This window comes from Netta rufina (assembly GCF_964035555.1).
Source record: "Netta rufina genome assembly, chromosome: 1".
Classification (NCBI taxonomy): Eukaryota; Metazoa; Chordata; class Aves; order Anseriformes; family Anatidae; genus Netta; species Netta rufina.
In genome coordinates this window covers 169,106,079-169,131,175 of record NC_140123.1, presented here as the reverse complement: position 1 = coordinate 169,131,175, position 25,097 = coordinate 169,106,079, and the positions used below count along the sequence as shown (strand labels likewise).

The following is a 25,097-nucleotide window of genomic DNA, read 5'->3' as shown; positions in this document are numbered from 1 at the left end:
CAAGCGTTACACAGCTCTGAGTTCAGCAGAAACCAGAAACCTCTGCCTTCTTCAGAAGCAGAATTTCACTGTTTTAGCTTTTTTTTCAAATACACCCCGTAGTCAAAGGGCACTACCTGCTGGTTCCAGCTGTTTCTACCAAGGAGCTTAAACCCTGTTTATGAAAAATAAAATAAATAAAAAATAAAATAAAATAAAATAAAATAAAATAAAATAAAATAAAATAAAATAAAATAAAATAAAATAAAATAAAATAAAATAAAATAAATACAGCCTTTTTGCTATCACTGAAAAACTGCTCACCCTTGCTCTTGGCAATTGCTCTGTATTTGCTGTTCCTGAGGACTACTGTAGGTTGGAGAAGGAAAGACCTTTGGTGCACTCCAATGCATTTTGTGGTTGTGTCTGAAAATGACTTATACAACTGGCTATTCATTGTGTTCTGCCTCCGCTCACAACCGAGGACGGTGGTCTTACGATGGCTAATTAATTCTACATTTTGGCAAAGCAAATAAAACACCCTAATGGTGTCCTCTGCATACTTTGGGTGATTCCTTTTCCTCCCACATCTGTGACTGCATCATCCACCTCTATCAGTGATGCTGAATGGGGCCAAAGAGCATCTAAAAACTTCCTGGAGCAGGGGTGAAGTAACAGTACAGAGGCTTGCCAGGGAACGCTAAAGAGCCAGGGTAAGAAAGCATCTTGAGGTTCTGAGTACATCTGTCTCTCTTGATGCCCTCTTTCCAAATTTTTCAGGTGCTCCAGACAGATGCTGAATGTTTTTAGCTCTCTCTGGGTCTTAGCAGGAGCAACAGCCAGCTGGAAATTCGAATGGCTAGGTGGGTGTCTATGAAATAGGTCAAGAAAAAATAATAATAAATAAATAAAAAACACAAAACCAGACAACCAACCAAAAACACAGAAAAGAGACCTTTTATTAACTGGGATTAAAAATAACAAAATAAAAAAGACAAAGATTTAGACAAAGAGGTCAAATTGTACCATATGAGGTTCAAAATGGATTTGGAGTGTTCACACGGTGATTAGCAGCCACTTAATGAAATGAGCTCAGAACACCTTAAATTAAGCAGGTGCAGCAATGAGAAATAGGCCTCACCTTTGTATAAAAATGTATATTGAGCCACGCTGAAAGTAGCAAATATATGAACACAACACACATTTTCTTTTATCAGCTTCAGAGATTATTCTGAAGCATTAAAGTGCTAACAACATTCATTTTAAGAAAACAAGGAAGTCAAATACACGCTGACTGCAGTCACCTTGACAATATCCCACAACTAAACACACAATTTTAGGCAGAAAGGTAGGTTAGTTTCATTAACAAAATTTAAATCACAATTTACACCCCCTGTGATGGCACATTGGCTATTATATTAAGCTAACCAGCCTAGGACATGAAAATATTTTATTTATTTATTTATTTCCTGGCTCTGTCGAACCCCACAGGCTTCTTGTCGTCTAAATGCTAATTGATTTGCATGTAAACTTCAATCTTGTGATGGGCACAGAGATGGGTCCACAGAGATGCAATGACAGCATCAGATGCTTTGTTTACTTACCACTTATTCTGTGGTACCTTAAGTCTTAAATGACCGAGGAAATACAAAAGATTAGCTTGTGGAAAAGAAACCATAAAAGTGTAAAATTTAACCTAACATAGTAAAATGCTTACAAATGGATGTAAAAGGGTTGGTAAGACAAAAGAAAAGTTTATTTAGCAACAGTGAAGACGAGGAAGGTTCATTAAGTTATTCAGTCTCGAAGAACTGCCTTTATATCGGGTCACAGGGTGTTATGAAATCCTTTTTTTTGATATAACAGAAGTACTCCAGAACTTCAGATACCATCCCTACAACTGGATGCTACTTACAGTGCTATACGGTTATTTGTTTACAACAAATGCATGAATATTTGTGACAGAAAGGCTAAGATACTAGAATAATACAGTATTTTCCTGGACAAAGTGTACAGACGTTTATTAAAGTGATATAACACCCATGCTCGGCATGTACCTGTGCTTAGCAGTGGCATTAAGAAGCGGGTCTTCCAGCGTACATGGAAGCCTGTTCACTGATCTTCAAAACACGTTAATGTCGTCAGGCATGTTACTGTAGGTCTTAATGTTTCTGTGAAATATTAGTGTTGTATAATCTACTGAATGCTTATTTTTAAGCTGTGTTTGTAGCTCCAAAATCAGACCTGACTGATAAGGAAACATATGTGAAATTTGACTGTTCCTGGCAAAATATTGCGTGTTCATTTTTTGTCTGAATTTCTCTACCTATCTCATAACAAAACCGAAGAAGCATCACCATGAGTGTTTTCCCTGGTGGAGCAGCGAAGCCAGTTCACAAACGTTGGCCTCCGTCCTGTACACACTGGCGTGCAGGCCCAGCCTTTGTAGCGTTTTATCGTCCTGTTGAATTCAGGGGGTTTGTTTGCATCATGTTTTGTGCGTCTGCAGCTGCTGTGGCATTGTACCACACGCATGTTCATGGAGATGAATTAAAAAAACACACAAGTCCAGTCGTATCACTTCACCCATTTTAATCATAAAGCAGGTAGCGAGGCCTGTATGTGTGTTGGTGCCAAAATCACACAGTTTCCCACAATTTCGGTGCCCGGGAGGGCAGCCCCAAACCCAGCCCCCCTCAGCCCGAGCCCCGCTGCGGCGGCGGCCCCGCGGCCTAGGCGCCCCGCGGGCGGCGGGATCGCGGCGCTGCTTCCTCCCCCTCCTCCTCCTCCTCCTCCTCCTCCTCTTCCTCCTCCTCCTCCTCCTCCTCCTCCTCGCCGTCCCCCCGGGGCCCATCCGAGCGCTGTCGCCGCCTCTCCCCGCCCCTCAGCGCCGCTGCCAGGCCGAGCGGTGGCGGTGGCGGCGGCGGCCGGGTCACGGCGGCGGGCGGGTCAGAGGGTAAAGGTTGCTCCCCCAGCATCCTCCGTGCTGGATACTCAGCCATCTTGGATCCGCGGGACAAGAAAATTCATGCGGTGAGTCCGGACCCGGCCGCCCCCGCCCCGGCCCCCGCCGCCCGCCGCCGCCCGCCCGAGCCGCGCTGAGGGAGGCCCGGGCGGCGGCGCTGCCCGCAGCGGAGCCCCCCCGGGGCCCCGGGGCCGCGTCCCGGCGGCTTCCCGTTTGCTTTTGTCTCCGAGGGGAGCGGGGGAAGGAGGAGGAGGAGGAGGAGGAGGAAGGGAAGGGGGGGGGGGGGGGGACGCGCGGCCACCGAGACGCGGCCCCGGCCCCGCCGCGGCCCGGCCCGGCCCGGCCCCGCCGCCCTCCCCCCGCCGGGCGCCGCTGCGGGGCCGAGGCCTGGGCCCCGCGGCCTCCGCTCCGCCGCCGCGGCCCGGCCGGGACGGCCCCGTCCCGCTGCCCCCCGCCGCCCCCCGCCGCCCCCCGCCTCCTCCCGGTCCCCCCCCGGTCCCCCCTCGGCCTCCCCCAGCCTCCGGGCCCCGCTCCCGGGCGGCGCCGGGGCGGCCTCGCGGCCTGCTCCGCCAGGCCCCGGGTGAGCCGGGGATAGCGCCGGCTCCTTGCCTCCCCCCCCGCTCCTCAACCGACCCGGTTTATTTCTTTATTTTATCATATTTTTTTTTTTTTTTGACGAGCGCCTGGTCCGCTCTCCTCCTGGCGGCGGTTGAGGCGCTGTGTAAACAGGTCCCGGCGTTCCCCAGCCCGTGCCTGTGGAGCAAACTTGGAGCCGGCCTGGGGCAGGGACGGGACAGGCCCGGGGGGATGAGGGGGACAGGGGGGGACAGGGGGGCGCCGCCACGCTGGGGCGAGATGTGGCGGTCACCCTGCAGCTGTTGTGCCCCTGACAGGAGTGAGGGTTTCCCTGCAGACACCGCAGGCTCTGTTGTCAGTGTTGTTGTTGCTGTTGCCTTCTTGTTTTGTTTTTTTCCCTCCAATTTCCCTCAGTGCAGCTGCAGGTAACTTTGTTTTGGAGGTTTTGTAATCCGAGCGAAAGGAAACACACTCGTGTTAGATGCACGTTGGCAGCTCCTGCTTGTCGTAAGTCTGCTTTATCAGACAAGAACTCATCTCCAACTTTGCACTGTTTTATCCCCAGGGGAAGACACAAACTTTTTTTTTTTTTTTAATGTCTCGTTCGTGTATCTGCATGCACGTACGTGTGCGTGTGCGACTCGAGTGTGTGGAGGAAACATTCCTGCCTGCCTGCACGGCAGTAACATCTGGTGCTGGTGGCTGCCTGCTCTCCTCGCTCCTCAGCTGGGGGAAGGGAGTTGAGGATGATCAAACCTGCTGTCACCTCGCTTAGCAGAAATCCTTACGGTTCTGGAAACTTGGATTTGTTTCAGGCTGTCAAAACTTGTGAAGACCTGCAAAAGCCAACTAATTGTTTGGGTTTGCATTAAAAAGGCGTCTTTGCTTGGATCTAGAAGATTTGTTAGGTGAATGTTGTTGTACTTTGAGTCCTCTTATAATGGCGTTTTAATACAACATAACTCGCAAGATCCAGTTGCATGATACTGAAGACTAGGGATGTGTTCAGTGCCTTTTTTTCTCCCCCCCTGCTATTGTTTACGTTGAGAATTCAGCTGGCTTAAAAAACTTCAAGGTGTCAGCTGCTTCTGATCTTAGGAAGGGATTTGAATACTTGATATCATGAGCTGACTGACTTGACTTGCAAGTGTATTTCCGTTTCACTTTCAGGAAGCTGTTGATAAAGCTAAGAGTGTAGTAGGAGATAAACCTTGTCTACACAGTTCTTTTAGCAACGTAATACTGTTGTCAGAGTAGTCACTGTTGCCTATTTGTGTGTCAGTTCTGCCAGCAAATGAAAGCAAAAGCCCTAAGAACTGAAACAACTCCGCTGTTAACACTTGCAATTAAAAAAAAAAAAAAAAAAAAGAATTGAATTATCTTTGAAAGAATCTAATTCTTTCTAACCTAAGAGAAGTGGTATTCACTGTGAAAAATGGGACAGCAAACACGTCCTGAAGTTTGATGCTACAAACTGGTCCCATAACTAGGTGTTTGCACCTGGTCTTTACCTTGTCCCCACAATGAAAAAGTTGTGCATGGTGCATGCCTGTCGTGGAGTGGCAGCTCTCATCAAGGATTTCCGCTGTAGTGGTTGTACTTCTAAAGGTATTTCTGTCGAGGCAGAACTTAGCTCTGGAATTAGAAACTTTATTGCATTTTTAGAACTCGTTGTGTGCTTTTTTTTGTTTGTATAAAAAAAATCTGTTTGTCTGTTCTGTAGTCACTGCAAGATTTGTAGCCTCGCTGTAGTTTTAAACCAGCCGCTTACCATAACTTTATTTACTCAAAAGTGGCTTGCACCTCCCTGTTGCTAGAGACTCCAGAAGTGAATATAACCTAAAATCCCAGCAGTTTAGTTAAGAGGCGTTTCTTGCACCTCACTTTCTGACTTGGTCTGGAAACTTAAGATAAATGTTGACTTGCTTGCTTTGTTCTGAGGCAGTATAGAAAGTGCAGCTGAGCTTCCCAGTGCAGCATTTTGTTCTGAAGTAAGTAGATTCTGCTATTTAACTTTTCTTTTTTTGGATTATCTCTTCGTGTAAAGCTATAGCAGCGTGGTTGAATACAGGTTTGAAGCCCACTTCAAAAAAAAGTAAATAAAAATCTCAAATTCGTGGCAGAATGCTTGCCATATTTGTTGTCTATTTCTAAATGTTAGCTTAGATAGGAGCTGTGTGCCAGTTTATATAGAAGGTCAGGACCATATTACATCAAAACAGTATTTTTGCCACAAATTTAAGGGATTGCTCTCTAAATTATAGTTTTTCTTTTATTGTTATTAATGCAATTTATACGCAAATTACAGTAGTCCTTGACAAAAGCCAAGAAATTCAAGTCAGGTTAACTTTGCCTCATCTGGGTTTTTGAGCTACAAGTAAATAATTTTTTTTTTTTTTGAAAAAGTATGTAAACATTTTTCTACGCAACAGAAAGCTTTTTTCTTTTTTTTTTCTTGGAACTTATCCTGATGTCTCAGCCTGTACTGAGTAATTCAAAACAACCTGCTTCAGTTGGTGTTTCTGGAATAGGGCTGACTTTTTTTTTTTTTTCATGTGTTTTAGCACCTACATTCAGTGTTTGTGTGTTGTCTTGCTCTCCTGACCCGGGTTCCTGTAAAAACATATGAACAACTGAAAGTTTGTGGGTAGTCTCATTGACTTAAAAGCACCACTCACGTGTTGACAGTTAACTTCTTGCATTAAGAGCTTTAAGACCAAGTCTGCTTGTGTTGAACATCAGAACAGCACAGGAAGGGTTGTGTCAAATGACGCTATTGTACTGCAGCGTGTTTCAAGTTGCCCTTAAGGAATTATTTTGTTTTTAGAGATGTTTGTATACAACATAGACATTTCTGCGCTAAGCAGTAAGAGATTTTACATAAGAGGTAAAATCTGTGTGCTTTTATTATCAGCAAGATTAAAGACTGTGCAATTTTCAGCTTGCTTTTAATTTCTCTTTTATCTTTCACTTACACTACTGTGCTGAAAACTGAATACTTGCGTTGGGATAGTTTGTACGAGCTCAGCTGCTGGTCCGGTTCAGATCCGAAATCAAGATGGAAATGACCCTCGCCCAAAGAGGTTACTGAGCTCCCCCTTTGCTGCCACTGTTTTGTTTTGAGGTAGCACTGGTTATCAGCAGGGTTACAGGAAAGTGGGCGGTATTTTTTCCTCTTGACTTGCTTTCACTGTCACCTGACTGCTCTTTTTACACTTCTGATGTGTTTAAAACGTGATCATAATTATTTTCAGAGACATCTTTCTCTTGGTGAGTTACAGTGCCAGAGTTGTAGGGTTGAAATTCATTAATAAGTAAACCATTATTTCCTCCTGGTTTCCTTTATGGGTGTGTGTGTGTCTTTTTTTTTAAGCATCTTCTTGTGCCCCACATCACTCGTGATTCTTTTTGGTTGCAGCAAGCAGTTTAATGAACTTTTAAAGTGCTTTCAAGGCTCTATGTTCAAATTCTTTGTGCATTTGAAATCAGTGATGGGTGACTGTATACAGATGAGGTCATTACCTGTGAAAATGGATAGTTTATTAAAGATGAAAACTCGTGTAAAATTACAGGTATATTTGTGGGAGATAAAACGGGAACTCCTACTTGGTGTCACTCCCGCTGAGCAGACAGTACTGCAAGGGTTGAGCATGAGCATAAGAGTCAGAGGATGCTTCCTCTTCGGTCCATTGAAGTGGTGTGTGACTGGTAAGTCATTGAACCAGTTTATAGCCACGTTCCAGTCTGTAGTCGTGGGATAATACTTTCCCATGTTCTGCTTGCTTGGTTCTAGGACTCTGTGGAAGTAGACACCAGTAATATGTAGTGGATCTATTGGGGTTTGTGAAACCCAGCTGGTTCTGTACCATATTCGGTCGGTGGCAGTTGTACTGCTCGTCATTCCACGTTTCAGAATTTGCTGTCCATCACCTTTTCATTCATTACAACCTGTATACACGTGTATTTGAAAACAACAGCAAGGAGTTTCCAGGCACCAAAAAGGAGCGGTACGGCTAGTTACATGCAAACAACCACAGCAGTTTCAAATTATAAACTCCTAAGGATTAGTTTTGCAGGCAACTTCTCAGCAAAGTTCTTCCGTCTGTGTCCCTGTAACACGGGTAATGATAATACAATATCAGCATACGTTATCTTTTCTAAGGATTGCATGAAGATGGGAGTCTTCATACCAAACAGTGCAAAATAACGCTGCTGGTGGTGGACTGTGCACTTGTCATACAGTCTGTAGGACTATGAGCTTTTTCTTTGCGTCACAGTAGAATAGCATTTTCCCCTTTTCAGCTTATTAAAACCTTGCATTGTTTGAGGCGCTGATTACTCTTTATTTTTAGTGCATTTCTATGTTCTAATTGTGAAAACTATTTTTGCAAAGCAAGTGCTGCCGGGGAAGTAGAATGATGGGGAGAAGATACACCAGGCTTCCTTTTGATGCTCTGGTATGTACAGGGCTGATTTGGGTACATGCTTGGTGTCTTTCACCATTCACGCTGGGGAAATTTCATTCATCAGTGCTGCAATTTGTGGGAAAGCACTCGTTGCATATAAATATATTAAAAATGCATAAAGGAGGAAAATAGCTGTGAAACAGCATATTTTATGTAGTGACTAAGTAGGTTAAAAAAAGTATGTAGAAGAGGGTCTTCTCTCATCTGGAGAGCACGTACTGTGCTTGTTAGTGTGGAGAACTGGAAATCTGTAAGGTTTTCAGAAAGAAATCTAAACTGAGCACAGCACCAATACGCGAAAGATAGAAAAAGAGCAATTCTGAACATGAGGAGGGTCTTGTAATACTGTGTCCACCTGTAAAGCTGTTTGCAGTAAAAACAACAACAAGCCATATATATAAATAAGTAACTTGATTAATTTCTTGGAATGCCAGTGCTGTTCTTGATGCTTTTGACACGTTGAAAAAGTACAGCACACAGCAAAGTCTCATCATAAAGTCGAAAGGCATCTTGTACTGCAGTCTGAATTTGTTGGCTTATGTGGATACATGTTTCTAGTAAGTGTGTTCCTCGAGATCAAATTGATTAAGATCAGCATTATACACAAGAATAGGTCAGTATCTCTTTTTGTTTCATGGTGGAAGTTGAAGCAATCCTGTGCAGTTGGGATATGGAGTTTTTGGTGTTGTTTTAAGGAAACTTTCTGGCACTTTCAGAACGGTGTGTTTTGGGCAATAAATATTTCCGCCCCACCACCCACTTTAAAGAAGCTTGGTTATATAAAACATATATATTATGGGACATCTGGGAGGAAGCAAGGAGTGTTCCGAATTTTTTGGAAGGATAAAATGTAATTTTAAAGAGATTGGTGTTCTTCTGAGCTCTCTGTGTCTCAGGCAGGTGTATATTGTGACTAGCAGCAGCATACACTTGATGGCGAGTAGTATTTTCCATAACAGTTTAATTAGGAATCTGCAAAATGTTGATATTAGCCATGATGCTAATCTCTTCATTTTTTTCTTCGAAAGACGTACAGCTAGTTTAAGTGCCATTTTTTTTATGAATCTGGAAGTTGTTTTAGGGTCCTAAGCATAGATTCAATTCCAGCCGTCCCTTTTTTAAACAAGCGTGCTGCTAAACCGAATTTGTTTTGATATCAACAGCTCGATAAGTCTTGAAAACTGGGATGCCCAGTGTGGGCCTCGTTGGCAAACAGGAGTGAGTCACCGAGAGGAGTCATCCTTAATTCTGCCTTCCTAGCAGCACGCCTCTCCTCCAGCCTGCTGCACTGCTGGACTTCTCGGGGCCGGGGCATACCTGCGTCTGCCGAGTCTGGTTTTGAAAACAAAACCTTTTTGTGAGGTGTTTTTTCCAACTGGGTAGACGAAGCGTAGTCTGCAGGCCGTGCTATTAATGTGCTTAGCAAAGAGCCTGGAGGGGAATAGCGTAGGCTGCGAGGGAAGAAACAGTGGTAGTAAAATCTGTTGGTAGTGGGATGCGCTTAATGGGTTGTTTCATGTCTGTCTGCAGGAACTAGGGGAAGCAGTGTTCAGGTAGAGTTGGTCTGAAGAACAGTGTGATACATGACCGTGAAGTTAGGTGGAAATTTATTTATTAATTGGGTAAAAATGAGAGGAAAATTGATCATCAGAGATGGTGAGGAAAGAGCAAAGTTTCATCTGGGGAGGTGCACGCTGGGTTCATTCTGCAGTGCTACTGCAGGTCACACTGCAGCTCGAAAACAAAAAAAGGCAAACATTTAATCTTGGGTTCAGTTTCTCAGGAAATGTGATTTATGAGATGATTTGGTTTGTCTGGCCCTCCCACTCACCAGTGTGTCTGTGTGTGTGTACAAACATATACGGAAAGTTCATATAGTTAACTTCTAGCTCAGAAGTTAAGCATTTAACTTGCACTTTATACATATAAAGTATATATGTGGAAACAGAAATCGGAAGGAAGAATTAAATCTCAAATTACGGTCCACCAAGCCTCATAAAATCGTGACGAGGTAGAGGAAGCGTGTCCAAATTACTGCACCCGCCGGGAAGAGATGCTCAGAGCTGGAGCGTGTGTCCTGCGGGATGGCAGCTGCCAGGCAGCCCTCAGCACACGCAGACTTCCACGGGGTCTGTGCCACGGCTCTCCTTTCCCTGGGGCAGGAGAGAGAGTCATGAAGAGACATGGAAAAGAGGGAAGTTCGGGGTCATCACCGTGCAGAAGTATTAGGCAACAAAAGAAGAAAGCAGTAGGAAACCAGTTGTTGTCAGTTCTGTGGCTCCTAGAAAAGAACACATTTGTGTTTATGAGGAGTGGTGTTTTTGCAGTGAACCCAAATTGACTTTCGTAGTCTCTGATGGTTGGGTATTTATTTGGGGGATTGGTGGGAGAGAGCTCTAATCTGAATCTGATCTGAGCCGAGCAGTTGTCCTTTGTGCACGCTGATGGGACTGTCCGCGGCTCGGCACCAGCTTCGAGTGCAGTACTTGATTTTGTAATGTGCTTCTAAAAATAAGCGCGTGGTCTTATGTAACGCCTCTTGCATTGTTAGCACCTAGAGGTGCCATCCCCGCTGGTGTGGAGCGGGATACAATTGCATCCTGCCTCGCGTCTGAGTGTGGGTATTGACAGCTGAACTGGTTTCCCTGTCGATGGCTGTGGCCAAACAGCGTTTTTGCTTGTGTTTTAGGATTATCAAATACCTTGTTTGCGCAGTGAGGTGAGCTACTCCTCCCCGTTTGCACGATTTTACGGCGTTATTTTGGCAGATCTGGGAGACCCAACAGTTTGACAGAGCTGTAATAGTTCTTCAGACACTTGTTTCTATCATTTGAAGAAGCACAGAGCGTTCCTGCTCACAGGTGCACGCTCTTCATAAGTTACACTTTCTGGGAGACTTCTCACATCATCTGTCTGCAGCCTAAGTGTAATAGTTAGGAAAACATGTGGATGCTGCAGGTGTGAAAAGATGTTCATCATATTAATGCAGCTTTGATGGCAAACTTAAAACTATGCTCCGAAATAATCCTCACTTTTCCAGTATTTTAGGTGACAATCAGGTGATACCTTCTCTCGGCTGTTTTATGCCTCTTGCTACAGTCGTAGCGATTGTCTGAGCTCTTCAATGTGCCTTTCCTCCTGCTCTTTGCACTGCTGCCCTGTTGGCAATTAAACTTGAATTCAGGCTGCAAATAACGCCTTGTTAAATTAAGGGACGGAGTGCATTACGTCCTGCTGGTCGGGTGGCATCTGTACGGAGCAGACTTGTCATACGTGGATAATTTAAGGGACGGGAATTGGATTTATCAAGAATTATAGCTTCAGCAGAGTAACTTGGTCCTCATATTTCACCACTTCTTGAAGTAGGTGCTATATTTTTATGCTGAGGGCACAACTGAAGCTTCAGAGTAGAGGATCAAAAGTTGTGAGACTGAAAACACAAGGCCAGAACAGGGAGGCGTTTATTATTTGTTCTGGTATTGTCCTTATACAAATTAATTTTCTGTGGTATTGTTTAGAGACATCCCAGGCGCTTCATTTCATAAGGTCCCTTTCCTTCCCTGAGGGATCCTGTGGCTCGGTGAGGGGCAGATTCAGGGGGATCTGAGGGCTGAAGGAATACACACGTGTAAATTAAGCACACACGGTTTCTTCAGCAGCTCCCAGTTTTAAGAATAAATGAGGTATTGTATATGATTGTGGTGATTTCCTAGCAGCGTCTAGATCAGTGATCCAGAATTTGGGGGCTGGGGAAATGCCATCAGCCATCAGACTTCCTTGTGAAGCACAGATGGCATCGGGAAAGACCAAGAATTAAAAAATAAAAATCTGTCACGCGTGGTGTGATTTGTCATTACACCAGTAGCCCACGCTTCACTACGAGGGTTGCCCCTGGTGACTTATGGCCAAGCTTTGTCCTTCGTGAGGCCAAACGCCGTATTTATGTGCTTGGGTGGGTAGGCACAGGCCACTTCTGCATGGATAGGCCTGGCTTCTACCTTGTCCTCGAGTTGTTTGGTGGGAGAGGGGAGGTGACAGCCTGCTGATGGAGTAAAACCATCAGATGTTGTGTCAGGTGACTGCAGTGGCTGCCATGTAAAATTGCGACGTGCAGAATGGACAAATTGGCTCCTCACTGAAAAACGCGGGGCCCAAATGAGCTCACATCCATCTGATGCTGCCCATAAAACCGTGTGGCTGTGTTTTGATCCTTACGAGGTATGGGTATTTTGGTGGTGAACGTGTTTTCTGTGAAAACTCTTAGTCACTAATAACTGTAGTGACACCTTAAAGTATCTATCACCATTCGTGCTGGGAAGGAGGAACTGTGAGAGTGGCAGCTTTTGCTTGGAAGGCAGCCTCTGAAACGGGTGCGCATTACAAGCATTTAAAAACAATGCAGATGTTAATGTTAAGCATGAATGTTGAAACAGAAAAAAGTGAATGGTGGTCTTGCCTAACCAGTTGCCCTCGTGCTTTGTAGTGTCAAACCCAGAAAACACCGAGCTCTGACTTGTTTAACCAAGCACAGATCCGTTCAGTGTTGTTTCATCTCTGAACGCAGCTACTGCTGCTCTGCCCGCGTTATTATGGTTCTGATTATTAGTACTTTCTTTTCTTCCTCTGAAGAACCACTCGGTGTCTTTCTCTGGTAAGTGACAGCCCAGCCCTGTCCTGGAGAAGATCACAGGCTGCGCTGAGGTGGGCTCGGGCAAGTCGCTGTCACTCGCTGCAGCCCTCCCCAGCTCCTCCTCGTGTTAGCACTCTGACCTCTGCGGCCACTGCAAAACCTGCAAAATAAAATTGGCAAAACTCAGCGCTACAAATGACTGAATTGCTAGAGCAAACGTGACCCTTGAGTAAAACTGAGACTTGTAGTGATACCTCGTAATTACACCTGGGTTACGAGGCCCTGATTTGAATTCCGGGTTGATGTATGGCATGGTAGAGGTAAAAAAAAAAATCTGTGTAACGCTGCTGAAGTGCTCATAGCCATTACATATTCACTTTGTAATGTTTCCTTTACATTTCTTAAAGTAATATCAAATATGCTTTGAAATTTTAGCTATTAAAGGTTTGCATTTTTTTCCCCACTTAGAGCAAGAAGCTCTAAATAGGGTTGCTGTATAAATTGAGAGCATGAGCTACGCTCCTTCAAGCGTGATGAGGGCATTCCAGGTGTTAGCATATGCATATGGGGCTGTGAACTTAATTTGTGTCTGAAGACAGGGTTTTGGATAAACATGAAAGACTTTGGCTAGCCTTTTTTCGTCTCCCGTGTTCTCAGAAAGCATCCTTTTTCTACCTTCTGTAGTCTTATGTGTGGTTGTTTTTTTTTATAATTTTTTTTCCATCCCTGTAAATTTCTTGCCTTTTCATCTCTTTTTTCCCTTTCTTTGTTTCCACTGTCCTTAACTGTAATTTAAGATCAGAAAGCAAAGTTTTGGATTATCCCCATTGTTCTTCCTGATGCTTAGTCTTTGTATTGCCATGTGGTAAGCTCGTCTCAGTTTCAACTCGTGAACTGGGAGGGATGTAGGTCAGCGTTTATATAAGCATTTAAACTTCTGTCACAAACAACTCTCTCCCTCAGTCGGTACGTAAAACCCCACCTAAATGAATGTTAAAATTGCAGACTCAAGGCTCTCCGAATTTAAGAAATGCTCGAGTGAAGGTTTTCTTTCCCGTCTTGAGTCATGTTCCATCTGCATATCATTATTACACAGGTTTTTTGATCAAATGCTGCTTTTTCCCAAGGGACTTTGGCCTCATTTGTTGAACAAGATGCATGGCGCTCGCTGCATAGACACTGAGTTTTTAAAATTCCTTCACTCAGGTCACGGTATCCAAAATCAGAAGTAAATTCAGGATTAGCATTTCCTTCCTGATTTTTTTTTTTTCTTCACTGTGGTTTCATAGAAGTGCTTTATAACAGGTTTTGGAAAAAGTTGTGTTTTCACGTTCCCTCACTGGTGTGACAGCCCCGCGTTACAAATAGAGGAACTGAGGTATCAGCTTACCATGGGTGCTGCTTAATATTTCATAACAGAAATACCTTTCACTTAATTTGCAGTTGTGAAAGGTTAATGCTTCTGCACAGCCTCTTGAAATGTTTCGAGCAGAAAGCACTTAGGGACATCTGTGTGTGGCTCTCCAAATGTTATTTAAAAAAAAAAAAAAAAGGACGAGTCTTAAGAGACGGGCATAAAATCAGTTTACACGTGTGACATTGAAACATCTTAGCCAGGCGTGTTTTCTCTCTGTAGTCCTCAGTAATTACAGGAGGGGAGAGGCACGTCCTGACAGTGGTCCCTGGCCGTCCACCAGGAGAAGGAGGAAGCCCAGGAGCAGTGGGCACGGCTCTGAGGCTGCTGGCACTGCGGTGGCTGCATCCTCGGGGCTGCCCGCTGATAGCACCGCGCACGCCTGCCTCTGGCTCTCTGCAGTTTCTCTTTCTGTTCCTGTTCTGAACTCCTAATTCCGCTTTTGGTTTGCCCCTCGCCTGCGTCCTAGCTGTGCCCTTGATGGCATCCAAAAGGCTTTAAAGAGAATGAATCCAGCTCGGCCCTGGGATGAAGCGCCCTTAGCTGTGGCCAGGCTGCCCTCTGTGCCGTGGCACAGAAATCCAATGCAAAGAAATGAAAGAGGGAGCATTTAAAATGGGAGCAGGGAGAGCGTGGAGTGTCAGTCCCATCACTTCTGAGTGTTTTTAAACGGGATATCTTAACCACACATAAAAATAAATCTGATCAGTTCAGTCTCAGAGATGGCTAAAGGACCGGTTTGAACATCTGAGGCCCTCGCTTTCTGTAGGCAAAGCAAACAAATGTGGGGCCTTGCCAGCAAGGACTAAGACTGCCCAACAGAGTATTACTGCCCGTGCTGTCTGCAACAGTGCAATTGCTTTTAAAGGTAGTAAAACCAGATAAATCTGTACGTTTTCAGTGTCTTTTTCCAAAGCAGTGTATTTGGAGGCAACTTAAAGATGGTCCAGAATAAAGTGTGTTTCATATGCATTCAAGTTTTTGTGCAGTTCTCCAAATCTGAAATATGTGCGGAATATAAGAAGGGCTGTAGGAAACTCCTAGAAAATCTCTAGTCCCAAAGTGTTGGATAAACATCAAATTACCAGATTGTTTTGTATAGATGCTTTTTTCTGATTCCATTGCACGTGAAGATACTTGAGTTGTATGGGTAAGAGAGGGTTATGTAGGAGGAAGAAAGGTGATGCAATTGAAAGAGAAAGTGTGTGTTAGAGTAGGAGCGAGTGTTCGCAGTAAGAGGAAAGTTTGGCTTTTATTTGGTGTGTTCACTTAACACTAAAACTATCATGAAAATAATGAAGATATATGCTGAAGTAATAGATGACTCATCTTCTATTCCTCTTCGTGTTTTATAAGCGAAGCAGTTAACGTCCAGACTTGACTATAAATCTTCTGTTATCAGCTTAAGATCCAGATTTCTCCCACGTATCGTCCTCCACTTAATTTCGTTGCTTGAGGTGAAATTTCTCTCTCTGGCTTTAGCTGGCCACAAGGTAGAAATCTATGCCTCTGAAAGCCCAGTGAAAGAAGGGGAAGAACATCGTGAGCATCCTTGAAGATATGTGTGTACCAGGAGTGAGTGTTTGCTCTCGGGATGGATAAGATAACTGATCACAGTATGGGTGTTACTGCAACGCCTGCGTGGGTAACGCCGGTGTAAGTGGTGCTGAACCCGTTGTCTCCTCTCCAGACTGTTCTTATGGCGATATGAAGATGAAATCTGCCATGCAGATATGCTGCAGGTAACAAATAATCACTAGTCTTCGCTAGGACTTGCAGTGTGATGTTGTGAGTTGGTGGAGAGAAACTTTTCGCCCTTACGCCTCAACTTTCAGGTAGAGGGATTGTTTTCTTATGACGCGTGTCCTGCCCATAACCCAGGGCTTTGGTTAAAATCTCACCCTATAAATAGGCAGCAGCAGTGCTAGCCTTGTGCTAAGGCGTAACAGCCTGAATACATCTTGCATCACTACAGCAATTAGAGCATAATTTATTAACAATTGTGAAGCCTTCAAATCAAAAGGGGAAAAAACAACAACCCCCGATGTATAGCCACTAGAAATCTTGTGGGATTCTGCATTTGTGAGCAGTGCCTCTGTGTGACTGTGCAAGTAGTGTTTATTGAGATTACAAATTAGCCTGTGGTTAGCATATTTTCCTGTAACGGATCAGTTCTGGATTCTTACTTTCTTCTTTTCACTCCGTCAGGCCTGTGTTGTGGTCATCGTCCTCTGCAGCGAGGGGCCTGCCTCGAATTAGGGTTTGTTTACTGGCTGCTCCTACCTCAGGCGCAGCGCCTCGGGGATCTTTCCTCTTCAGCCTCCTTTGTCTCGGAAAACGATAGTCTCTAGTTTATAACATTGACTTAGATTCCTTAGGCTGAAAAGTGCAATAAAATTTTAATGTCTAACTTTATAACGATGCGGAGCAGTGTTAGTGCATACTTCTGTTAATTTTGCAGACACTTAACGTGTATTCCCCCCCCCTGCAGATGCGTATATAAATCATTCCCAGTTTGGACTATAAATATTCAGAAGTTACAGTTTTGTGCTTACTTTTAGAGAATCAGAACGGTGTAAATTGGCGTAGGTGTAAAATAAGCAGGATAAAAAGTTTGTGAGCTGTGTAATTTCTGTTCAGTAAATGATTCAGTGTACTCTAATGCACATATCTTTGTATCTATTGTGAAAAAGCCCTTACTGGCCCCGAATACCGATGGTGTTAAGTTAACCTAAGGTGCTGGTCTTGCTTATAAAAATTGCCTTAAAATATGAGGTAGAGTTCTCGTGGCTCTTCTGGGTCCTAGCAAAGTGCTAAATCAGCCTATGTTGCCACACAGCGAAAAAAAACAACTCATTTTTTTTCAGAAATCTATAATTGAAGTTTCATTTGTCTATATCAAGTCCTCTGTAGCATACTAAACAATCACAGAGCTGTGATGGTGTTAAATTTTGTCTTTCTGATGTCCACGTGCGCCTTAAATGAGCTTTGAGATCCTACAACCGTAGGAACGTGCTTGATACTGATAAAACCACTATAAACTTTTACTATGAAAACTTTTTTTTTTTTTTTTAATAATTCCAGATCAATACAAAATCTAATAGTAGAGGTCTAATTTTCTGAGAAGAGGTAGATGTGGAAGTGGTTAAGGGGGCCTCCCCTAATGCAGCAGCTGCATATTAGTCCCATGTACATCGTGTTACTGACACATGTTAATCGTGATGCACTTCAAAGGAGTAAACTACTGAAACAATTCCTTTTGTTTACGCTTTTATCTTGGGCTGTTTGGTCATAATTTAGGAATACTTTATTCTGAAAAAAAGGTATAAGGAGTTTAATAGTATGTAATTGAAAACTTAAAGCATTGTTTTGTTTTGATTTTTTTACGCTGGAGCCATAGTAAATGACATTAAATGGTAACCATGCCAATTAGAAAAGATGATCTTTCATGCTTTATTGAAAACTTTCAACTTCATGTTTCATGTGGTTTTGGAGGTTCTTGATGGGCCTGTTCTCTTAAAAAGCAAAATTTCTTGTGTTAGGAATCAGCCTCCCTAGATTTCAGTTCAGTATTAAAACCTGTAGTTTCTCAGTATTGCGGAGGACACCTTTAATGTTTGCTTTTTATTTCTTTCCCATGTTAGAGAGAAGTCTAGAGACTTCTGGAGTACTTCCAATTTTTCAGTTCTGCAGTGAGAATTGCACTTTTCTTCTTGATTTGCAAACATGAGTAATGGTAAAGACACTCTCCAAAACTGCTGTGGTGCTATCAGATACATGTTACAAAACCAGGCAATGGTTTGACAGGCGGATTTGTTCTGAGGGATAATGTACCACGAGATTGTGGCTATACTGAAGTTCTCTTACTGTGTTTTGCATTCTTGTTGCCTTCAGTAAATAGTCCTCAAGTGAACTTTGTTACATGCTCTTCTTTAGAGAGTTGAAGTTTTTGTTTTTCTGAGAAATGCCAAATCACACCGCAGCAGCCTGATGTGCTGCAGAGCAATGCCTGTGCTGCCGCTGGCTATCGCAGAGGGCTCTGATCCTGACCTCAGGATCAGGGAGGTGAGTACAGGAGATGCAGAAATTAAAAGCATTGTATCCACTTAAACACATCTCTAGTTGGTGGCCAGGTAGGGGGCTGAAAGTGCTGTCTTTTATCTGTTCCAAATACACATTTGTTAAGCAAACACTGTGTTGTTGGGGGGGCTTAAAACTACTTGAGGCGCTTCCCAAGTGATGCCCTTGTTAACCCCAGAGCTGGCACTAAGGTGGGCTCTGTCTGTTCCTTCAAAGGACCTTCCTTGGCCCTCTGCCTTCATGTCCAGAGATTCCCCTGCTGCTGCCAAGTCAGGGAATCTAGGATCAGCTGTTTCCCTCTCCTGTAGATAAAGTGCCTTGGGAGATGCCACTAAAGGATCAATACAGTAGGAGGGTGTCTTCCAAAATGCTCTTCAAGGATTTGTAAAGTACAAGTCATTAAACTATTCTTTGTTTAAATGATGTCAGTGATTTCTGACAGCTGCTCTTGCAGCTCACCAGTCCATGGGCATAGAGAAATAAATTTTTGTCTTTTTTTCTTGCCCCTCTCTGCACTGTTTGAGTATGCCTGTGAAAGGTGTTCTGCATAGGAAGCACAGGGTGTTAGGGAGATCTGGGGAAACAACAACAACTTGGGAATATAAAAAGACCTGAAGGTCTAAGATGACACAGGCTGTTCAGGAAAGCAGTATGCTCTCTTCTGAAGCAGAAGACAGAAGCAGTTGGCACGAGGTGCCAGCTTCCCCCAGGGAAGACGTTGGGAAGAGCGACCCGAACCTACTGCACCTCACCCCTGCTGCCAGCCGCCCGAGCGCAGTGCCAGCCTGCAAGGGAACAGCTTTGAAGCAGTCGTTTGAACAGATGATTTATGATCCTCGCTGCTGTAAAGCACTTTGCTCTTTTTTTTCCCTTCATTCATAAAAGCTTCCTGGCAAACAGCGGCCTGCCAGCACAGGTATGTGTATGACAGGGAAGCGAGCCCATAAATGAGGAGATCCTGCCAGTCCCTGAGCTGGCTGTGCAGTTACTGGGAGAGCGAGGGGATAGGTTGGTTGGCAGAGCCTGCTCTGGAAAGCTGGAGAGTCATTTTTTCGCTGTTCCTTGCTCGACAAGCTTGCAAACCTTGCCTTAGGCTGTAACAATTATCTCTGATTTCCAGCAAGGCGGTTGAATTAAAGAGGACTGCTGCATCGGGGAAAGGCAGAAGCAAGTTTCTAAAGAGACCCTTCAGGTAGTTTGCTGGGCTCTTCACCAGCATAACCTCGTGGAGGAGGCTATTGCTGTTCCCGGTCCTTCTCAAGAAAATTTGATTGTGGAGGTCACAGATGGAATATTTCAGAGACAGAGCAAGATCCTGGGTCACAAACTAATTTAAACGTGTCCCTGAAGTAAGATGTTGTGCATTGGGTTATGATGTGACTGATACTTCACTGAGGATCTGCCTGAAATTGCATGAGTTGAGGTGAAGTCCAAGACTTTTTGTATAGGATGCCTCCTTTCTGTAACTGCAGAAAGGATACTTCTGCACAGCATTTCCAGAAGAACTTCTGCGTTTTTGTTCTCCTTTGGTGCCGATGTAAAGGTGAGCGCGATGCCATAAGCAAATGGGCAGAAGGAGCCTGGTGTTTTCCATGGCAGTACGAACTTTTTCAGAAGTCACTTGATAAGCTGCGAACTCAAAATAATGAAGTTCTGGTGGGATCGATCTGCCAAATGAGGTAGGGAGCAGAAACAAAGTCCTCTTGCATTGCTCTAGACTCGTCTCTTTTGTCTACTTCTGTTGTTTTCATCCTTATACCTGCCTTTCCCCAAATTAGCTGTCAGACGTTTTCCTAGCAGTCAGATACTTGCTCAGCTTCTGGGAGCGTGTCTGTTTGCAGGAGCCAGGCTGTGCCCCTTCCCATTAGCAAGTTGTAAGTCTGGCTGTTGGCTGCTGGAGGCTGAGTATCCATTCTAATAGGTTTACAGGATTTATGTCTCTGGGAATAACAGTTTTTATGCTAAGCTTTATTTGTCTCACTTCTCAAACTTCAGACAGAGAAACAGAGGCTGCATTCCTTACGTTGTATCCATAGGGAGCCAGTGAAGGAGGGGAGCTGTGCCTTTCAGTGAAGAGCGGAAGGCTGAGATTTGCCTTTCTGGATGGTAACAAAATGTGCTAATAATTCCTGATAACTTCCTTGGTGTTACTGTGCTCAGCTGGTTATGGGCCGTCTCGTACTAACAGGTATTTAGAGCGAAATTTTAACTTTAGAGACTCCTTGATGATATGAAGGAGAGGTGGGAAAAGCTCATACCCACTTAATTGGTTGCCAGTCTTTAGTAGTACCATCAGCTCGCTTTTCCTTACCTGTTGCTTCTGGCATTTGGTAGTATTAGCTGAGACCTGTGGCTTTTTTTTTTTGCTGGTCACAGCTGATCTTTATGCTTCTTTCAGAAGTGAGTGAAAAAATGGGGATAGGGCTTGTCCAACGCAACCCAAAACAAGCTCTGAAAGACAACGGATGGTTAGACATTTTTGTATCTAAATGTCTTTATTTTGTATCTAAATCTTCTTTATTATGCTTTGTTTCCAAATAAGTTGTTATGAGACTGCATTGTGCAAAAAACATTTTGCATATTGATTTTTTAACTTAAAGTATATTCAGGAAACAAGATTTGTATGAGACCAGAGATGATAATGTCATTGTGTTTTGATTGATTTGTTATGGAAGGCTTTCAAATACATTCTTTTTTCCTCCTATGTTGCTACAGGAGCTGTTTGTAAGGGACAAATGCCAGCAAATATTTAGCAAGAGGAATTTGAATATGAGGCAGTCTAGGGATGATGCTATTGAGAAAACTTTAGAAATATATATAGTGTTTCTGTAGCATATTTTATGTAAACATATTATCCTCAACATTAACTTTGGATCATTTTTTTGGCTGTTTTATTATGCAGGCAACTTTGAATTGTAGTTACGTGTTGTCAGTCAAGATCTCTGGGTGCTAGTTGCTAGCAGCTCGTAATTAATTTTGAGTAAAATACTTCAGGAGAAGGGCTTAGCGTGCGTAGTAAGATTTGTAGTAATGAAATTTGATGGGAAACCCGAAGTGCTCGGATGTACCCTCCCTTAAAAGAATTGGTCTTAATATAACAGCAACTAATCAGTCTCAGTGTGGGTCTGTTTGGGGAAGTGCCTGTGTAATGACACATTTTTCATTACGAGACACATGCTTTCAGACGTATCCGTGCTTCCCTTAGAAAGAGAGCTGCTTTCTTCAGCTGTCATTAAATATTATTAGTGCCTCTTAAAGACTGATGAGCAGAATACTATTCTGGTCCAGCATCAAAATTAAGTGCGTGGAATGGCATCGGCACTGCTGAAACAATGATTTGACACCAAGAGCTCTTGCATTATCATCTGCAACACATTAAAAACAAAGTTTGCCATTTAGGCATTTACAATTTAAAGAGCAAAAGGCTGAATGGTTTTCTGATTTGAGAGCTAAGCATGTTTACCAGAGAGGAGAGAAATAAACCTCTTGTTGGACCTGGCACTTAGGGACGTGGTTTAGTGGGTGACGTTGGTGGTAGGGGGATGGTTGGACCAGATGATCTTGGAGGGCTTTTCCAACCTTAATGATTCTGTGATTCCTAGTTACTTTGTTTTTTTATCCATTATGGAGTTTTCTGATCAATGGCAGAATAACGTGAACATGAGCAGCTGGAAGAGGCGTGCAAATTGGTGTGCTCCTTCCTATAAAGGGCTGTGATATCTGGGTGAGCCTTACAAGAAACAATTGCAGTACGTTTACATGTTCAATGCAATTAGATTTTAGTAATTTTGCTTGATAATTAGATGTGCTCTGCAAAGGCTGCAATGTTTGGTGAGGAATTTAAGTAAGCTGTCGTCAGTTTCTCAGTGTTGAAAGTGAAGAAGCACAAATTTTGGTGTACCTGGCCCAAGCCAGCTGTGGAGGTGAGCTTTCCGTTAGGAAAAACTATGGTGTTTATGTTACTTATGCTCTTTTATTTAATGTGAAAACCAGCTTTTCTGGTAAGTCCTGTACGAAGGGTGTGTTATTACCAGGGAGTTGTAGACCACGATGCCTTTCTTGCTTTTTGTTGTTGTTTTGGGGCTTTTCTCCCCTTGGATTTTTCTTCCTTGTTTTCTATTTAGAGGAGGAAAGAGAAAAGAGCTCTTCCACAGCCCTTTCTCTCTCCAGCATCATAACCTCCAGATCTTAATTTTGGCACAGACTGGCCTGTGGTGGTGTCAGTGGGATCAGTGTGTCACCGTGTCACAGCACCGAAGGCAGTGCCAACTGGGCTTGATTTAAGACACACGAGTTTGTCGTCGGACTTCAGCGAGGCGAGCTGTGCGTGTCGTGTTTCAAGTTGAGTAGGTTGTATAAAGAGAAAAGAGTGCTTGCAGGGGCATTGCTGACTGTTTGGAGTTGGTGTTTTCTGATAAGACATTTTAAATATTTTACCAGGAAGCCTTTTTATTTATTGGAGTCCGTTTGCCCCTTTGCATCTCTGTTGTTGATCAGCACTGTGCTACAAAAACCCTTTTGCACATCAGCAGAGGTACCTTGCTGGTTTGTTCTCCTCCATACGCCCTCTTCGGTGCCTGCTGGCTCTGTGGGGTCAGAGTTTTCTGCCCTTTGTTTGGAGCTGTGAGCAGAGAGGCTGAGCAGCTCGCGGCGGTCCCGTATGGCCCCGGCAGCGCCACTAAGAACGAAACCAGTCCCTGCAGAGCGCTCTGAAACCCGGTAAACAAAAATAGTAAAAATATTTTCAGTAACTTTCGCTGGTGAGGAGACATGTGCTCGCAGGCAGAGCTGACGAGAGCCCGAGTCAGTGCTTGGTGGTTTTAACCAAGCCCACAGCAGGTATGGTTGTTGAAGCCGTGTGCTCGAGTCTGTCTCAACTGGGGATTATCTACTATCTGTTGTATTCTGTGAGCTTCACGATGGATAAAATGCTTGAAACATTCACAGGAGATGGGACTGTGGTGCTGGGTTAAATGAAAAAGCTGGAAAAAAAGAGTGGAAAGGTGCAGCTCTGTCTTAGCGATGGTAGTTTCTGGGCTGTGTTGTGTGAGAAGACGAAGCAAAATGACGGCGCAAGTGTTTGACTACACCAGGCTAGCACAGCTAAGTGTCTGCAGCTCCACGTCAGCATGCGGTGCTTGAGGAATTAAGGAGAAGGAAACCTGGAGAAATCCTGATCTCTTAGAGGAAGCAGAAGGAAATCCAATTCCGACGTAAAACTTGCTTTGGTTGCCGTGATGTGTACCCAAGACCTTCAAACGAGAGCCGTGATGCTGCGTGTGTGCTGCAGGGCGTGCACGGTTCGGTGGGCAGGGCTCGGCCCTTCCTCACTCCCCGCCTGCTCCAGCCAAATTGTTGGTTTCGAGGGGGTCCCGGGTTGTTCCCACAGCCATGGGGCCCAACACGGCCGTGCTGCACAGCCTGGGCAGGAACACTGCATCCAGCAGGCTGAGACACACAGAGATGTATCACAAGTGAACTGCAAACGTTGCATTGATCGGGATGCTCCTTCAGCACTGCCAAAATGGGCGTTTGTTGCAGGTGTCTCAGAGATGTGGCTCGTGCCTCAAAGGAAAGAGAAAAATCATTACATTTGTTCACACAGGTCCTTGTGTGCCCACAGCGACGTGAACCAGATGGCCCTTTCCCTCTGAAATTGGTGTTCAGGTGGAGTATTCCTGGTGCCATCCCCTGTTTACTGACATTTTACCATTTTTGTGTTTCCCCAAGCTGCAGTTTTTTACCCTGGGCTTCTGGCCTTTAAATCTCCCCTCCTTACCTGTCGTTGGTTTCAGTGGCCTGGCCATCTCTTCAAGCTGTGTGCATAGGGCCAAAAGATGGCAAAAGCTTCTGTTTGCCCTTTTCTTTAACAGGCATTCATCTCATCTGCTGTTTTCTTGATGTTCCTGGGCTTACACTCCGGGCTGCAGGTTTGTGCACTACGTCAGTGGATCTCTGTCACCCCCAGCTCCTCTGGGAGCGGAGCAGCTTTTTGTACAACAGCTCCTCTGCCAGGTCTGCTTCAGAGAGGGCTCCAGCCCCAGCCGCTGGCTGCAGGCCTGGGGTTTCACACGGAAGGAGGAAGGGAGGCATCCCACAACCCCAGGGATGTTCTGCGGTAGCTGAGGTGGCCTTGCCTGCCGGTGTGGCCTTGCCTGCCAGTGTGGCCTTCGTGGACACAGCTCTGCTTTGCTGCAGCCCTCTGCTTCCTCTGCCGGTGCAAAGGAAGGCCAAGGAGCTCTGGGGAAGAATTTCTGTGTATTACCTTCCTGTACAGCTTCCCTGAGACAAACAGAAGTTTTAATAGCCTGAGTTCAGGGGTAGCTGTTGTGCAAAATGTACAACATTTTGTTGTACAACATTTTGTTGTACAGGATGTGCAAAAATGTATCTGCTTTGGGCAAAATGCTTGTAGGTATTGTAGAGGGTCAGCCTTTTAGTAAACCTGGGCAACTTGGCCTGTGCAGTTTTTATTCTGTCAGGGGTTCAGCCTGATGGTTCAGTCACTTCTTGTCCCTCTGTACTTTTTTCCAACCAATACATCTTTTACAGAGCTTGAAGACTTCAGCTTTGGTTTTCCCTTCATCTCTGTTCAAACCTGCCGAGAGATGCTGCCAGCCTTAACCCTTCAGCCCAGCTGCTTTCCCTGGGTATCACTCCAGGTGTCCCAGCAGCTTCAGCTCAGGGGCTGTGTCCCCTGCCTGCAGTTTTCCTTTTCTACAAGGAAACTTGTAACTTTGCCTCGTAACGTTTTATTTTCTGACCTCTGTCCTGTTCCTGATACAGTAGCCAGGAGTTTCAGCAGGCATGCCCCAGCCTTTCCCTTCAGGAGTCTGCCCCTGGACTTTCCCTGTGCGCTAGGGAAGTTGTGTTGCACTGCAGAGGGGAAGGATTCGTCACTGCAGGGCACCACGGTGGAAACACGGCAGTGAGCATGGCAGAGGAAGTGTCTGTGCTCTGTGTTTTGTAGCGATGCAAATCTGCTAA

The 25,097-nt window shown here is 44.5% G+C and overlaps 1 protein-coding gene across 2 annotated transcripts in view; it reads left to right on the top strand.

Moving 5' to 3' along the window:
* The first annotated feature begins 2,848 nt into the window (after positions 1-2,848).
* Positions 2,849-25,097, top strand: part of CNOT2 (CCR4-NOT transcription complex subunit 2) — an 85,179-nt gene continuing 62,930 nt past the window's right edge. The window contains exon 1 of one of the 2 annotated variants that reach the window (XM_084305415.1): positions 2,849-3,012. The gene's annotated coding sequence lies outside the window, so the exon portion shown is untranslated. The remainder of the gene's footprint in view (positions 3,013-25,097) is intronic. The other variant, XM_084305414.1, reaches the window with a different exon arrangement.